A 17,552-nucleotide genomic window follows, 5' to 3' on the forward strand; every position below is an offset into this window, starting at 1 on the left:
CCTCAAAATACACTACAGAGCTACAATAATCAAAACAGCACGGGATTCGCACAGAAACAGACACACAGCTCAATGGGACAGAATAGGGAGCCCAGATATAAAACCACATGGAGATGGGCAGATAATTTTCAACAAAGGAGCTAGAAACAAACAACAGAATAAAGAGAGTCTCTTCAATAGATGGTGCTGAGAAAACTGGAAAGCTACACGCAAAAAAATGAAACTGGATTACAGTGTGTCTCCATCACAAAATTAACTCAAAGCGGATCAAAGACCTAAATGTGAGAAGCAAAACAAAAAGTTACATAGAAGGAAACAGGTACCAAACTTATGGACCTTGGTCGCAGAGAACATTTTATGAATTTGGACCCAAAGACAAGGGAAGTAAAGGCAAAAATAAATGAACGTGACTATATCAAACTAAAAAGTTTCTACACAACAAAAGAAACTGACAACAAAACACAGAGGCAGCCAGCCAGAGGGGAGGTGATATTTGCAAACAGTAGCTCTCACTAAGGTTTAATTTCCAAAATATATAAAGAACTCATAAAACTCAACCCCAAACAAACAACCCAATCAAAAAGTGAGCAGAGGGCCTGAACAGACACCTCTCCCAAGAAGACATACAAATGGCTAACAGATATATGCAAAGATGTTTGACCTCACTAGCAACTAGGGAAATTAAAATGAAAACTGCAATGAGATGCCACCTCACACCTGTTAGGGTGGCTGTTATCAACAAGACAAGTAATAACAAATGCTGGAGAGGTGGTGGAGACAAGGGAGCCCTTGTTCACTGCTGGTGGGAATGTAGACTGGTACAGCCACTATGGGAAGCAGTCTGGTGATTTCTCAAAAAATTAAGAACAGAGCTACCATACAACCCAGCAATCCCTCTCCTGGGTATATACCAGAAAAACTCAAAAACATGTATTCACAAAGATATACGCAGCCCTGTGTTCATCGCAGCATTATTCACTGTGGCCAAGACATGGAAACCAAAGTGTCCTGCGATAGAGGGCTGGATAAAGAAGGTGTGGGACATGTACACAATGGAATAGTGCTCAGCCCTGAGAAAGGGTGAAATACTGCCATTTGTAACATGGGTGGACCTTGAGAATATTACGCTAAGTGAAATTAGTCAGTCAGAAAAAACTAAGAACCCTATGATTTCACTCATGTGTGGGATGTAAAACTGGAACTCGTGGACACAAACAGCAGTGTGGTGGTTGCCAGAGGGAAGGAGGTTGGGAGTAAAAGGGTCTTAATATATGGTGACGGGAGAAGATATGACTTCGGGTGATGGGCACACAGAGCAATATACAGATCTGGTAACACAGTAACCCACACCTGAAACCTATATGTTCATATTAACCCTTGTCACCCAAATAAATTTAATAGTGTTAAAAAAAATACTCTATAAGGATTCTTCAGCAAATTAGATGAAGCAGAGGAATGAATCAGCAATTTGAAAGACATGCTGTAAAGGTGAACTCTTAAGACAGGTAAGAGGTAAACTTTGAGGGAAAATAAAAATAAACTTTTGTGGGTTTTTATTTATTTGTTTTATACAAAGACTAACAAAAAAAGCACAGGAGCTGAAGTACTAAATGAAAATGGATGCCTTTTTATTTGTCTTTGCTCTTGCCTATTTGAGAGCCACATTAAAAGCAAAGATTTATAAAGGCTTTGTGGGCAGACCGCCTCTAGAATCTAAGGCTTTGAGGCAGGCCTTGCTCCGCGGTAGAGAATCGCCATGGAATTCCAGTGTCCTGATTACTTTGAGGATGGCACAGACTGTCACCCATGCCTGTGGACCCAGGGATAGTTTTCCTAGAACCTCAGAAAGGATTAGGCAGCTCTTGAAGCCCAGTGATTGCTCCACACAGTGGGCGACACCTTCATTAGCCTCTGAAGCTTATTGAAGTTACTTATGCAATAGGAGCTGGATGCAGGATGAATCAAACAAAATTGTCGTTGGAGAGATCATACATATGTATTAACTAAGACTTTAAAAAAGACTTTGATAATAGCAAACCACCAGGTTGAATCATGGATGAATCCATGTATAGAAAGAATTCAGTCTTTTTATCATCATTGGCAAGACGAGATTAAAAACAAGAGCAAAGGTAAGTAATCTCAGCAGTTAATTACTCTCTTCACTGAAATATGTTACTTTCTTCATTTAATACACATTTATGTTCCATGTTAAGGCAATATTTTAAAAGGTTGTATAAAAGGTGTTATATGTAAAACCAAAAGCTATAACTATTATTTAGTAAGCACAACTATTCATAAAAGATCAAAACAACACAACTAAACAAAAGCCTTGCATCTAAATCACAAAGAAAAATAATGTAACCAACAAGTTCAGGTGCAAAGAACAGGGGGGAAAAAAGGGCTTTGCACGCTTGAGAACAGGTTTTGCGTTTTCTTATCTGTTCTATTTCAGCAGAGCACATTGTAGATGTTCAAAAAATACTGATTGGAAAGGATTGTTCGTTCAACAAAACATGAATCACACACTCAAAAAGGTAAGCAACCCCAAAAGACCCTATAAGTCATTTATATGAGGGGTTTACAAATCAGAGGGCATAGGCCAAATGATGCCTAACCACTTCTTTTTGTAAGTAAAGTTTAATTTGGAACATATAGGAACAGAACCATGCATATTTATGTTTTCACACTACCCTGTGGCTCATAAAGTATAAAATATTTCCTATTTGATGTTTTATTACTGTATTTTACAGTAAAATACTATCTGGTGTTGTGTTTTTTTAATATGTCTTTATTGATTTCAGAGAGAGGAAGGGAGGGAGAGAGAGAGAGAGAAAGAGAGAGAGAGAGATAGAAACATCAATGATGAGAGAGTCATTGGCCGGCTGCCTCCTGCACGCCCCCGACTGAGGATCAAGCCCACAACCCGGGCATGTGCCCCGACCGGGAATCAAACCGTGATCTCCTAGGTCATAGGTTAATGCTCAACTGGTGAACCCCGCGGGCAGGGCTATCTGGTTCTTTATAAGGCCAACTCCTGCCCTATATGTTAACTTACAGTATGAAATGAAGGGACTATCCGGGATCCTCCATCTATAAACCTTCGCAGCGTTAGGTAGGTACGAGCCGGGAGAGGGAGCTGGGGCCTGGAAGGAGTGTGTGTGAGATGTGACAAACGGAAAATACACAATGGAGGTGGCAGGCCCCTACGTGAACAGGCAAGATTTAGAGCCCTCCGGGTTGTGGCCTAACCCGTGGCATAACGCCTAGGTGAAGGAGCCTTACAGCTAAAGATACATTTTTTTGAGACCCAAGTGGGGGGTGACTTGCTCGTTGCCTAGGGACGTTTCAGCCTAAGAGTATAAATCCTCTAAACTCCCAAATATCGGGGCACTCAGTTTGGTCTCGGCCAGCTGAGCTTCCCGCTCAGGGCACTTGGTTTGGTTTTGGCTGGCTGAGCTGGCCGCTCAGGTCCTAGCTGAGTGTATTTCTTTCCTATAAATAAATCCTCACCTGCTTTTGCTGCCATTTGTTGTATCTTGTTTAAATTCATTCCTACAAGCAAGGCAAGAACTGGGGGTGCAGAGTACTGTCTCTGGCCAGAGGTTATCTCTGGCCCGAGACCCCCTTGATCACTGCTGACACCAGCATCATCAATTTCAGCCTGGTTTATATTATAAAACTCATGTGTCCTTAGGAAATGGGCATAGCAATAGGGTAAAATGGTGCCAGATGTGCATGGAAAAAAATACTGAGAAGCAGTGATAATCACATTGAAAAACTCTGGATGCGGGGTGGACGGGATCAATGGGGAAAAGGGGGGGCATCTGTAATACTTTCAACAATAAAGATAAATTAAAACTAACAAAACTCTGTATTTGTACAATTCTGGTTTGAATCCTGGGCTCCGGGGCTTATGAGCAGTGAGATTTGGGGCAAGTTACTTAATTTCTATGTATCTATTTTCTCTTCCAGAAAACAGGGGTGGAAATGTTCATTTCATTGTCTAGTCATAAGGATTAAATGAAATAACACATTTAGAGTGTCTGGTTGGTAATGAGTTCAGTAAATATCTTTCATTGTTTCATGAAACCAGTCAGTTAATTAAACTCTGCTTTCTGGTCTCTCCCCAATGGTACTAAAGAAGTAGGAAGTGGTTAGGTTTTTTCAAATTTTCCATCTAAAAATAAAGATGAATTCTCTCCATATTGGCTCCTAACCTTCTACAATCCTCAATAATGACAACAATAACAACAACATAAGAATAGTAAACTGGAGTCCAGGCACTTTGTTACAAAGGTCCTTGGATTGGAGTTAGGAAACTAGTCTTGTTACAGTGCTAAAGTGTCAAATGTTAAAAGAATTGGGGCGGGGGACTTTCTCTATAAAAACATACAATCTCTGAAATTAAAATGGTGTGGTATTGGGATAAAAATAGGCAAATGGTTAAACAGAGAAGAAGAGCAAGTCCAGAAATGTGTGTGTGTGTGTGTGTATTTGGATCAATAAGGAAATTTCTGGCCAGTCAATAAATGCATTGCTGATAACTAAGTAACCATTTGTAGAAAAATTTAAAGCTATACCTCAACTTCATTACATAAAGAAAACTAAATTCCGTATGGATTAAAGAGTTATTGTTTTAATAATGAAAGTGAGAAAAAGTATGAAAAGAAAATAGAATGTATTTTTCTATATGCATATGGAAGGCCATCTTAAGCAAATCACGTCCTCCAGACCAATAAAAAAAGAGACAGATTTGTTCGTATAATAATTGAAGGCTTTATTTATGACTACAAAAATTCCAAGTAAAATTAAAGGATAAGATATATACTAGAAAAAAATTACTGTAATATGTATGAAAAACAAAGGCTTACTGTCAAGAATATATTTAAAGTATATTTTAAAATTCCTACATAACAATAATAAGTAAATAAAACAAAAACAAATAATCACATGACCAAGTAATTCATAAAATAAGAACTACAAATGACCAATACAGACAAAAAGTTACTCCCATATCTGGAATCAAAAATTATAAATTTTTTTAAGATCACATTTTTTCCCACACATTAGCATGTTAAAATTTTTTAACTTTGAAAATATCCAGTGTGGGTCAGGACATAGGACAAATGGATGTGTTCATAGAAAGAACACTAATAGGCAGTACTTCCAAGGTGGTGATTACTATGTACCAGGAAATGTTTTTTTGTTTGTTTGTTCTTTTAACTCTCACTTGAGGATATGTTTTTATTGATTTGAGACAGAGAGGAAGGGAGAGAGAGCGAAAGAAACATTGATGTGAGAGAGAAACACTGATAGGTTGCTTCCCATACCCCCCCAACTAGGGATTGAACCCCCAACCTGGGCATGTGCCCTGACTGGGAATCAAACTCGCCACCTCAGCCAACTGAGCCACACCAGCCAGGGCACCAAGCAGTGTTTTAAGACTATAACCTTATGAGATGAGCCCTCTCAAGATCACATAACTAACAAATTGCCGTTTCCCACTGTGAATGCTTGGCACTCTTATGGAACAGTAGCTGGCCACACACTCATCAGTTTATTTCTTCGCTCTCTATTCTGTTCCATAGGTCTACTTGGCTGTTTTTATGCCAGTTGCACAATATTTTAACTACTACAGCTATGTCATCTATGTTGAAATCAGGACATATATCTTCAGGATTTGTTCTTTTTCTCAAGGTCACTTGGACTATTCTGGGTGTTTTGTGGTACCATATGAAGTTTAGCATTGTTTTTCCTATTTCTGTAAAATATACCATTGGGATTCTGAAAATATACCATTTTGAGGGGAATAATATTGAATCTGTAAATCACTTTGGGTGATTTATGCAATTTAATATTTATATAATTGAATATTTTGGGGAGTGGTGGAGGAAATAATTTTTAATATTTTTTTGTTTTGTTTTGTTTTCAAATACACCAGAGAATCATGCAATGACGCCAGTGCTGGATGCAATCCTGGGCCACAAATCTACTCCTTGGCAACTGGTCCTGTAATGGCAGAACCTTTCATCTCGCCTTTACTGTTCACTATGACCCCCAAGTTATCTTCAAAATAAAGAAACACACATCTTTTCTTTGGTAAGACCGCCGTTGTTGAATTCCCACCCCTGGATGTACCTTCTTTCTGAGCTCTGGGTGCTATTTTTGGTGGTGGCCATCACATGTCTCCCATGCCAGCAGCAGGAAGTCTGTTCAGTTGTTCCTTGCTCCCCTTTCACAGAGCTGATGCACAGATTTTTGGCTCCTGTGTTGTCAGCACAGACGATCACGGCTCCCACTGGAAGACGCGGGGAAATCCCAGAATTTTGCAGTGGAAGACCTACCACATCCTCCCTTCAATATCTTCAATGCCAGAAAGGACCCAGTTAAATATTGATCAGTCTTAAAAATAAGGAACTCATACCATTTGTGGCAACTTAGATGGACCTGGAAGACATTGTGCTAAGTGAAATAAGTTACTTAAGTACTAAGGAGGAGAAATATTATTTGAGGCATCTAAAAGTCAAACTTATAGAAACAGACCATAGAATGGTGGCTGCCAGGAGACAGGGGAGGAGAACATGGAGAGTTGCTGTTCAATGAATAGAAAGTTACAGTTATACAAGATGTATAAGTTCTAGGTGCCCATAGTAAACAGTCAGGTATTACGCATTAAAAATCTGTTAAGAGCCAGTCGGTGTGGCTCAGTGGTCGAGCATTCACCCATGAATGAGGAGGTGGCAGGCTGATTCCCAGCCAGGGCACATGCCGGGGTTGAGGGCTCGATCCCCATAGGGGTCGTGCAAGAGGCAGCCGATCAATGACTCTCTCATCATTGATGTTTCTATCTCTCTTTCTCTCTCCCTTCTTCTCTCTGAAATAAATAAAAACATATATTTAAAAAGCATTTAAAAAAATTTGTTTGTTAAAAGATTAAACCTCATGTTGTATTCTTACCACAAAACAAGTAAACAAACAAAAAAACAAAGGGACACAAGCAAACTTTTGGACGTGATGGGGTACATTTATTACTTTGACTGTGGTGATAGTAACATGGTGAATGCATACAAACAATGGTGTTTGTGAAGTGTACAAACTGGTCAATTTGTATACCTTAATTTTAAGCAGTTTTTGCAAACCAATTACACCTCAATACAGCAGATTTAAAAAGTAGGTATGTGCGTCCATTTAAAAAAGCATAGGGAAGATAATGAGAAGATGAAACATGAAATTAAGTCGGGTGGGGTTATAGAAGAGACTGCGAGGGAACTTTCACATTTTTCATCACATTTTTTTTTATATTAACTTTTACAAAGAAAATATATTTGTAAATAAACTATGATCCTTACAAAGTATATTTAAAGACATTCACACTACCTACCATTTCATGAAGATCTTTGTTTAGAAATGAGCCAGATAATTCAGTGGAGTATCTTTTGCTTACACAGATGGGCCAGTTGAAAAATGTAGAGAATTTAAGATCACATGTATTCACAAAGGCCTAATTTGGGAGTCTGAGATTAAGTTTAGGGAGAAAACACTCACTGGAATTCTAATTCAGATATACCTCATATAACATATTCAACAATGAAGTACTTGCAAGATACCTGAAGATTGAAGTAGCATTTTCCAAAGTGTGTTTCCCTATTTAAATTAAACCCCAATATCTTTTTCCTGAATGTGCCAAAATAATGCCTGGCTTGTCTTTACCAGACTTTGGTTAGTTCTTATTTGGTTTTGATTTCTGACTGCAAGAAGTGTGGTAGCTCCTCCTATTTATACCCCGAATGTTATTCCTCAGTCTGTTGGAACAGAAAGAAATGTTAATCACTTCTCCTTCCAACTCCAAAACAGAACAGCTAACCTTCAGGAAATGATCTTTACCTCTAAACAAGTTGATTCTCTCATATCTTTTCTCCCAAGACACATACCTTAACGTTGCACCCCTGCTGAACTCATGGACCAAAAAGGGAGTTGCGGGAGTAAGGAAATAACTAGTTACCTCTGTTCTCAAAGCACCCATCCTTGACCCGCTTCTGCTCTGGTGTACTGATGCATGTATTTCATTTCCTTTAATGATGAAAACAGGAAAAACTTGCTCTCAACCCTTCTCCCATTGACACTCCAAAGTGAGTTTATTTTGGTTGGTATAAACTATCTTGCACAGGAAGCAATGCTCCTCAATTAAGCTTATCTTTAAGGTCTCTCAAAACAACCCCTCGGTTCAGGTGAAGAAAGAACTTGAAGCCAGCGCTCTCTGAGCTAGCATCGCTTAGTTTTAAAAAATTATTAAATGTATTGGGGTGAAAGTGATTTATAAAATCATATAGGTTTCAAATGTACAGTTCTATAATACATCATCCGTATATTTCATTGCGATTTTACCACCCAAAGTCAAATCATCTTCCATCACCATACATTTGAACCCTTCACCCTTTACTACCTTCCCTCATCCCCCTTCCCCTCGGTAACCACCGTACCACTGTCCGTGTGTCTGTAAGTACGGGTCTAGGGAATATCATGCTAAGTGAAGTAAGTCAGATGGAAAGTCAAGAACCATAAGATTTCGCTCATATGTGGGATGTAAAACTGAAAGCAACGAATGAACAAACAAGACAAACAAAAACTCATAGAGCACCGAACTAGCATCGTGACTCCCACAGTGACCATCCACAGCAAAACTGCTTGTGAGGTCAAACGAGCATATATCTGATCCTCAGTTTGGAGAAGGGAGCTCAACATGACCGGGGAGCTGGAGCATGATGCTGGAATCAGGCTGCCTGGGTTGAATCCTGTTCTTCATTTTCTTCCTGTTCAATTTTAGGCAGATACCTTCATGTTCTGTTTTCTCAACTGTAAAATTAGGGTAAATAAAATAGTACCTACTTCAGAGGCTTGTTGTGAAGATTAAATGAGATCATATATGGGAAGCCTTTAGAAGAGCGCCTGATACTCAATGGCTCTCAGGACTGGTATCCTCACATTAGCGTTTCAGTCCTTCACGCAAAGCCTTGTAAAACAGTACTATTACGGGTGAAATGTAGTCCCTCGTATTTTGCATGTTGGAGTCCCAACCCTCAGTACCTCAGAATGTAATCATATTGGGAGATAGGTCTTCAAAGAGGTTAAATGAGGTCGTAAAGGTGAGGTCTTAATAAAATATGGCTGGTGTCCTTGTGAGAAGAAGAGACAGAGAATAGGCCATGTGAGGTCACAGCAAGAAGGCAGCTGTCTGCAACACAAAGAATGAGGCCTCAGGAGAAGCCAAACCTACTGACACTATGATCTTGAACTTCAAGCCGTCAGAACTGTGACAAAGTAAATTTTTGTTGTTTTATCCAACTCGTCTATGGCAATTTGTATGGCAGCCTTAGCAAACTAAAAGAAGGCAACACCTTGCTAATTGATTTCTACCCTTCTAGAACCTACGTGCTTTTCAAAAATAAATATTTGAGGACTTTCTTAGAGATTTTCTAGTGCGATTAAGTTTTTAGTAAAACCTGTGAGGCTTTATATGCCTAAGGTAATTTTTATTGCACCCTTACATTTAATTGAATGTCACTAAAACTTTGTTGCCGTTCTCTGCTGTGAACAGGTAACAATTTTCCCAAGAAGGGGGAATGGCAAGAGCAATAGTTTAACTATTTTCCTTCAACCTATTCCCACTATTGCCCAGCGACCTCCCTCCCAGGCAGTACCTGCCTACTTCTCCCAATACACACCTCGAGATGGTCTTCAGTCACTCCCACAGTTTTATGTTTTGGAGTTGGTTCCTAAAATCCATGCTTTACTCTTTTACTTCTATCATTTTCCCAGGTTGGTTCCCGTGGGTGTAGTGAGGATAGTCAGGAACCCTTGCTAGTTTACTCTTAGCAGAAATAAGAATTTGTAGATTCTAACTCTATATTTAACTACATAAACCTGAAAATATGCATTTGTTCATACTTCACATACATTTTCACCTAAATCTACCTCTAGATCCAATTGTGTATATGCCTGCTACATGTGTTATATAAATGGTATGCTAAAGTCAGTGTATATATGCTAGTATCTCATTCTTTCAATATAAACGGTTTCATTAACCAGGGAGTATTTCTAGGCTTCTCTTCCCAAAGGCAAGAAAATTAAAACTCAAAATAACAATAAACAATCAGGTCTAAACAGAATTGTACAGATGCACAGGGAAATCAATAACAGTGTTCAAGAGGCAAAACTCTCCCTCTCTATAAAAATAATAAGAAAGTAGCTGTTTGCATATTGCAAGCAAATGAAGGGAATGTGAGACTGTAATGAGTAAAAACAGGATGAGATAAGCACGGAATCCATAGAGGCTTTAAATCAGAAAGTAAAAGTGTAAGCCTATGCAAAGTCCAGCAATTTAAAGATATTCTAGAGGTCATTCTTCATTGACGTGGTAAATTTGACTTAAAGAATCAAATAATGCAGACTGTGTATGGAATATATATAAAAGGTAATAAAGACAATTAATCTCTTTAACAGGTTTTATAACTCAGTCCAGCAAACAAACTATAAAATGTCAATCTCCAAACTTCTAAAGATTTCTAAAGTTATTTGATTCATTTTATAGATGAAACTCTTGCTTATCTTATTACATTCGAGGTTAATTATTTTTAATTAATTTATTTTCTGCCTGTTAACCTTATTAGGAGAATTCATATTTAGTGACATGAACCATTCCCTTCGTTGTAGCGCTGTGCCTCAAACACAGCATTGTTTTGTTTTCTGCTCCAGCCGTGGCAACATTCCACCCTGAGTGCAGAAAACTAAGACTATCCCCACCCTTCCTCACTCACAACGAGAGATTAAATAGTTTAAAACAGAAAAACCTCATCTTGTTCCTTTATAGCCAGAAGGAGGCAAAGATGAGTAAGAATTACAAGCTCTAGACAATGTATTCTTACATTAATGAGACAGGTTTATAAAAAGATCCTACAAAAATTACGGGGAGTAGTTTCTAGGGCTGCCATAACAAATTACCACAGACCCGGTGGCTTAAAACACCAGGGATTTATTCTCTCAGTTCTGGTGGCCTGAAGCCTGAAATCAAGGTATTGGCAGGGCCTCTAAAGGCTCTAGCAAAACATCTTTTCTTCTTTTTTTCCCTCCTTTTCCCGCGTGTGGTGGCTCCTAGCAGCATAATTCTGATCTCTGCCCATGACTTCACATGGACTTCTTCTCTTTGTGCCTCTTTTGGCCCTGCCCCTTTCTCTTAAGAACAAGAGAATCTAGTGTGGCCTCATTTCAAGTAATTGCACGGACAAAGAACCCATCTGCAGGTAAGATCACAAGTACCAGTGGTGAGGACTTGAACATATATTTTTTTTGGTTTGAACAAACAGGACATTTATTATTTCATATAACACTAAGTCCGTAAGTAGGGCCAGCCTCAGAGTTGCTTGACTTGGTAGCTCAGATATGAACCAGGAGCTAGGCTGTGTGCAAATTTGTGATTTCACTCATGCATTGCTTTATCTTCAGACTAGTCCGCTTCCTGGTCATAGATGGCTGCTAAAAGGAAACGGGGAGAACTTGTGCCTTGCTCTCATCTTAGGAGAAAGGGAGAAGAACCAGCTGATTAATGAATGGAGGACGGAATGCAAGAGAGTTGGCTCCCTCAATTATAAACTCTGAATTCTTCCAGTTAGGTTGATGGCTCTACTGTGATCAATAAGAGCCACAAGGCAAATGCCATCAATGTATTTGTTTAATAAGAATTTGGGGGGGGCACAAGGGGTCAATGGGGAAAAAAGGGGACATCTGTAATACTTTCAACAATAAAGATACATTTTTTAAAAAAGAATTTGTATTCAGAGCTGGTGTAGGGTCAGCATCCCCAGAGTCACAGCGTTACATAGAAGAATTGTTGAATAGAATTTGAATTTCTTTAGGAAGAAGAAAAAAGGAACTAGATCCTGAGTAGCCAGTTCAGAGTCCCTGAAAAACAACAACATTACATTTTATGCCATTTCCCTATCCCTGTGATGTCGTTTTTTGTTTTTTTTTCTGTAATATCTTTACAGAACCTACACTTCAAGGGGATACAATTAAGCCCACTAGACTATGAAATAAGCTTACTCTACTCACCAGAGAACTAAATGAGAATCATATGACTTACTTTTCCTGAGATCAGTTGCATTGTTCAATTACTTCTACCATCAAGTCACACAAGTCTAACATTTTATATCCTTAATTTGGCTCCAATGGATCTCATCTTCTCAACTCTTACTTTTGTTGTTTAATTCAAATCTTCATCAACTTTTTGAGACAAGGTGATATCTCTCAATTAGTCTTTTTCTCCATTCTCTTTTCCAAGTCCAAACTGTCCTCCACAGTGTAGACAGATTAGTCTGCCTAAAACACAACACAGGTTAGTTACATAACTCTCCTGCTTTTTTTTTTTTTTTTTTAAATATGTGTTTATTGATTTCAGAGAGGGGAAAGGAGAGGGAGAGAGACAGAAACATCAATGATGAGAGAGTCATTGATCAAGCCCACAACCTGGGCATGTGCCCTGACTGGGAATCGAACCCCAATTGCCTGGATCCTAGGTTGATGCTCAACCGCTGAGCCACGCCCGGCCGGGCCATAACTCTGCTTCTTAACACATTCCAGTGGATCCAAAATTACCTACAAGATAAAGTCCTTAGTAAAGCATTTGAGGTCCTCCATCATTAATTTCTCCCTCACATCTTCAGCCTTACCCCAAACCTGCACTCTACTTTTAAGTCATAATGAGCTTCTTGCCATTCCAAAATGATGCTACTTTAATACATACTGACTTTCCTTTTGCTTGGGGATTTCCTGTTTTTATGTATGTATGTATGTATGTATTTATTTTACATATATCTTTATTGACTTCAGAGAGAGGGAAGGAGGGAAAAGGAGAGAAATAGAAACATCAATGATGAGAGAGTCATCACTGATCAGCTGCCTCCTGCATGCCCACAACCAGGGCATGTGCCCTGACCCTGAATCGAACCATGATCTCCTGGATCCTAGGTCGATGCTCAACCGCTGAGCCACACCTGGCCGGGTATCCTGTTTTCTTTAATAATAGCTTTACTTTCTTTCCGCTAAGACTAAGTTCCAACCTTTCTCTGACTAATCTGGATAAAGAGAAATACCTGAATAGCTTTAGCTCTCTACTAAGTTCACCATCAGTTACCCAGCTGGACCAGTGTTTCTAAACTTCAGTAGATCTGATGCAGTAGGTCTGGCTTTCCTAGCAGCAGAGTAAAACTTCCAGGTGATAGGTGGCATGTAAATAATGAGGGCATAGAGAAGCAAACCCGATCTTTAGGTAATAACAATGGTTTTCCCTGCTTTGAACTTTGACTCCTGCATCAACTTTTGCTGACATCCTGGGCTCCTGCTATGTCACATCCTGAATCCCGCTCCATTTATGTCTGTCTTTAAATTGCTACAGAAAATTACTGTCTTATTCTCAAGTCTAATTACAAAAGGAATCATAAAGGAAAAAGGCTACATTCAAACTATGAAGAATCAGTGAGAGTTCTAGAATTTCCACATAGTAGGAACATGAGAGTGGTCATCTGGTTTGAGGAAGTGGATCACTGGAGGACAGTGTTGAAGCTTATTTTCCATAGATTTCTACAGTAATACTGAAAAAAAGAAACACTGATTTTCCACGCCAACACTGAGAAAGAAAAACAGCAACTTTCCATATCATAGAACAGGGAAAGAATTGGTCAGGACCAGGGAAAGCTCTCACCTTACCCCAAGACGGAATTCGATGCCGCCATCGTGAAATAGAACATTAAATATAAGGATGTATTTCCAGATAGTCTTTAAGCTAACCTTCTTCATTAAAATAATAATAATAATAATAATTGCAGCCCTAGCCAGTTTGGCTCAGTGGTTGGAGCGTCAGCCCTTGGACTGAAGGGTTCCGGGTTCAATTCTGGCCAAGGGCATATACCTCGGTTGCAGGCTCAATTCCTTGGCACGTGAGCGGGAGGCAACCAATCAATGTGTCTCTCTCACATCAGTGTCTTTCTCTCTCCCCCTCTCTCTCTCCTCTGTGTGTGTGTGTGTGTGTGTGTGTGTGTGGATAATAGTTAACTTCAGGGAAAATAAAATGTTGTACAAAAAATATACAATCAAAATATAGCTGATTATGTAGCTCTTCTGTGTATAAGATTTCCCTTCTTATAATAAATGCTGAATATTGATGTAGACAAAAATGGTGATGTATTTGTTTTGTTAGGATAGGGAAAGGGAAAGTGTTTCATTGTTTGTAGGTACAGTAAAAGATCCACATTCTAATCTTCTATAATAGAAAATCAAGAAATAGCCTAATTATGATGTTGTCTAGTAATGTGGGTATAAATAACAGGGGAAAATAAAAAGTTGAAAGTAGATGCCCTTGAAAATAGAATAGTGATGATTTTTATCATAAGTTTTGTACTATTACTTGATATTTTAAAATATGTGTATGTGTATTTTTTTATAAAATGAAAATTACATTTAAATATAACTACATACAATTGATTTTAGGGCTCTTTTCAGGATGTTGGAAAGAAATCTATGACCTTTGTTCATACTATTTTTTTGCATACAAATTGTTGTGCAGAATATTTTTGTTTTGACAATATGCTCTTTAACTTCACAGAACCATAGATGTCAAACAATTGCATTCATGCCGTTGATTGGGACTAGATTTCAGTAGAACATATTCCAGAAATAGAGGAGACTTTTTTGTTCTTTCCTAGGGGGGAAAAAAAGTGGTTATATCACAAGAAACTCTCCCTAAATATTTTCCTAAGAGGTAATGCTGACTTTATTCAATCATGTGAATGCTAAGCACTGGTTGTTCAATGATGTGACTTAGAAATCTGTAATCCTTTCCTGAATCCAGTGATCGTTTCAATAAGAATAAAGGACATAATCTCATATTTTGTGAAAGTTGGAGGCTTAATTAGCAACAATAGGAAGTATTATGATCCTTCTTTGCTCCATATGTCTCATTAACATAATCAATAGGAGGAACACGCAGATGGGAAGGTGATGGGAAGGACAATTAACATGTATTTAGATAGATGACAATAGATGATAGGTAGATAGTGAGAGATAAAGACAAAGAAACTTTTTGAACCTCACGAAATCTCTAGGTTGCTTCAATTTTCTAACTTTTGAACAAGATTATTTACTGGAAATTAAAGTACTTGAGATTCAAATCCAAATCTTTCTTTCTCCAGAGTCTACATTTTCTTCCCTTTGCCAAACACCAAGAGATGGCAACTGGAAATCCATCCCAGATCTGGGAATCTACACTTGGTCCCTGTTTCCATGGTTGCTAAGTACAGCAGAGATCTTTGTGGATTTGTTATTTGTAAGAGTTAGGCGCCAACATTCATTTTCCTTAAATAATACCTAACCTATACCTGTGAATTTTTAAGTAGCTTAAAGTAGAAATCTAACCCCCTTTACTGGATTGGTCCCTAAGCACCTGTTTTATTGTCTTTATTATGTGATTAGCTTGTAGCTTTCTTTCAAAACAGGGCATGATTGACGTTGAATGGGGAAAGAAACCTCGGAATGATCAGGGTGTGGGGAGGCACAGAACGGGTGAACATTTTTTTGCCAACATCGTAAGGACTCTTTGAAAATTCTTGACTAGTACCTAAATAATGAGATTAGGCTCATGTCAAACTTCAAAGCTCCTTCCTAACCACCTATTTTAAAAGGCTTTTCTCTGGAAATAACACAGTTTCCCTTTCCTTCACAGCACAATGAGAAATGTATTTCTGTTCATTTACTTTTTTTTCCCCCATTAGGATAAAATACTTTCTGTTTATATGAGAGGGTGAGTTCTTCTCCTGACCTTTCTTGTCAGTGACTTTTCAAGGAAATACACAAAAATACATGTAAACAGTTTTCCAATTTGTGATGAGCAGTCAATAAACAGAAAATGCTAATCATACCAATTTCTCCTCACTGGCAAAGTGATGCATAAATAATATATTAACATGCAAGAGCCAACAGAGTTAAGCTGCTCAAACACTGTCATTGATTTCTACCCCCATGCTCTCTTCTCATTCAACTGATCCTGTGCAACCTTTCTTTTCCATTAGAGTGTAAAACTTTGCACCCTTGAGCATCACTGTGAAGCTCTGCTCTTAAAACATTAATTAAAGGGAGGTGAAGTATTTGACTAATCAGCACAGGAGTCTGTAGGGCTCTAATGTTGAATGACAAATGTCAATATCTGCTTTAGGTTTGTTGGATCAACCAGCCAATATGGAGAACCTGATCCATCACCTTGTCACCAATTCCCACAGCATCCCGGAAGCCTGCCAATTAAAAGAAAACTTGTAATCACAATACATCACTCAGCGGTGATTGCAGGAACGTGATAAATAGGGACCTTTTCCTTCCTCTCTGTTGATGTCTTTTTTGAAAATTTATTCCCCTTTTCAGATTGATGCAGAAATCAGATCAAAATTAAAAAAGAGATCACCTGAAGAGATATATTTCTCTGTTCTTTTTCCTGAAGCATAAATTAACATTTTGTTGAATAGGTATAAATTCTTGGAGACTTAAACAGTCACTGAAGTGGTTAAGACAGTCACTTGAATTACTGAACACTGTCCCATTTAATGGATCTTTTCTCTGCAAAGGCAAAATTTGGAATTTTCTTTGGTGAATATTTACTAAAATTGGAAGGTGATACAGCATATGAATCTCTTAATAGCTCTCATGCCTTAATAGGGCCACGAGTCCTGCCTTACTGGCACTCACACCCTCATCTCCAGCTATTCTGACCCACAGGCAATCCTCCGAGTGTGTCAGCAGGTCTCTGGGCATGCTTTTCTCTCTGGAAGGCTCTTCTGACCCTTGCTCCATGGAGCTACCCTGCATGCTCTTCCAGATTTGCATCAAATACTGTCTTTATTGGACACATCCTGCTATCCACTCACAGGCTGAGTTAAAGACCCTTTTCTGGGTTTCTTCTCTGCTCCTCCAGAGCACCTGGTTCATGCCTCTATTCAATCCTAAATCCTTTTATTGCGATGGGAGGTTTTCTTACCGGTTCCATCTAAACTGGTAGGCTCCTTAAAGACAGGGACCATCTCATATTTACCTTAAACCCCAATTACCAGCATAATGAATTGAAATGCTCTTATAACTTCTATGCTTAAATCTCTCAGCAGCCAGTCATTTTCTTAGAATCAAGCCTAGCTCCTAACCATGACTTATGAAGTCCCAGGCACAATGGCCTCAGACCCCATCGCTAGCTTCTTGCTAAGTCAGCCTCTCCCTCCTTCATTGTGACCTCCTTCCTTTACTCCCTCTTATGTGAATGGTTCCACCTTACCTACAAGCTGTTTTATGTGGTATTGCCCGCGCTTGAAATACTCTTTATTACTCTTCATCTAGCCAACGTATCTCTTAATCTTCTCTTAAAGGACATTTCTCTAGGTAATATTCCCTGATACTTCTTTTTAAAACCAAATTATGTGCCCAACTGTACAACCTCAGGATACCTTTCCTGACTCTCATCACACATA

General features: G+C 38.7%; 1 pseudogene across 1 annotated transcript; it reads right to left on the reverse strand.

The window, feature by feature from the left end:
• Window positions 1–5,945: 5,945 nt before the first annotated feature.
• LOC308563567 (large ribosomal subunit protein uL14 pseudogene) lies at window positions 5,946–17,114 on the reverse strand (annotated as a pseudogene). The gene is made up of 3 exons: window positions 17,072–17,114; window positions 16,303–16,334; window positions 5,946–6,363 (listed from the first exon to the last, which is right to left on the reverse strand). The product of its transcript is annotated as a large ribosomal subunit protein uL14 pseudogene (transcript).
• Between the last annotated feature and the right edge of the window lie 438 nt (window positions 17,115–17,552).

Source organism: Miniopterus schreibersii (genome assembly GCF_964146895.1).
Source record: "Miniopterus schreibersii genome assembly, chromosome: 11".
NCBI classification, from domain to species: domain Eukaryota; kingdom Metazoa; phylum Chordata; class Mammalia; order Chiroptera; family Miniopteridae; genus Miniopterus; species Miniopterus schreibersii.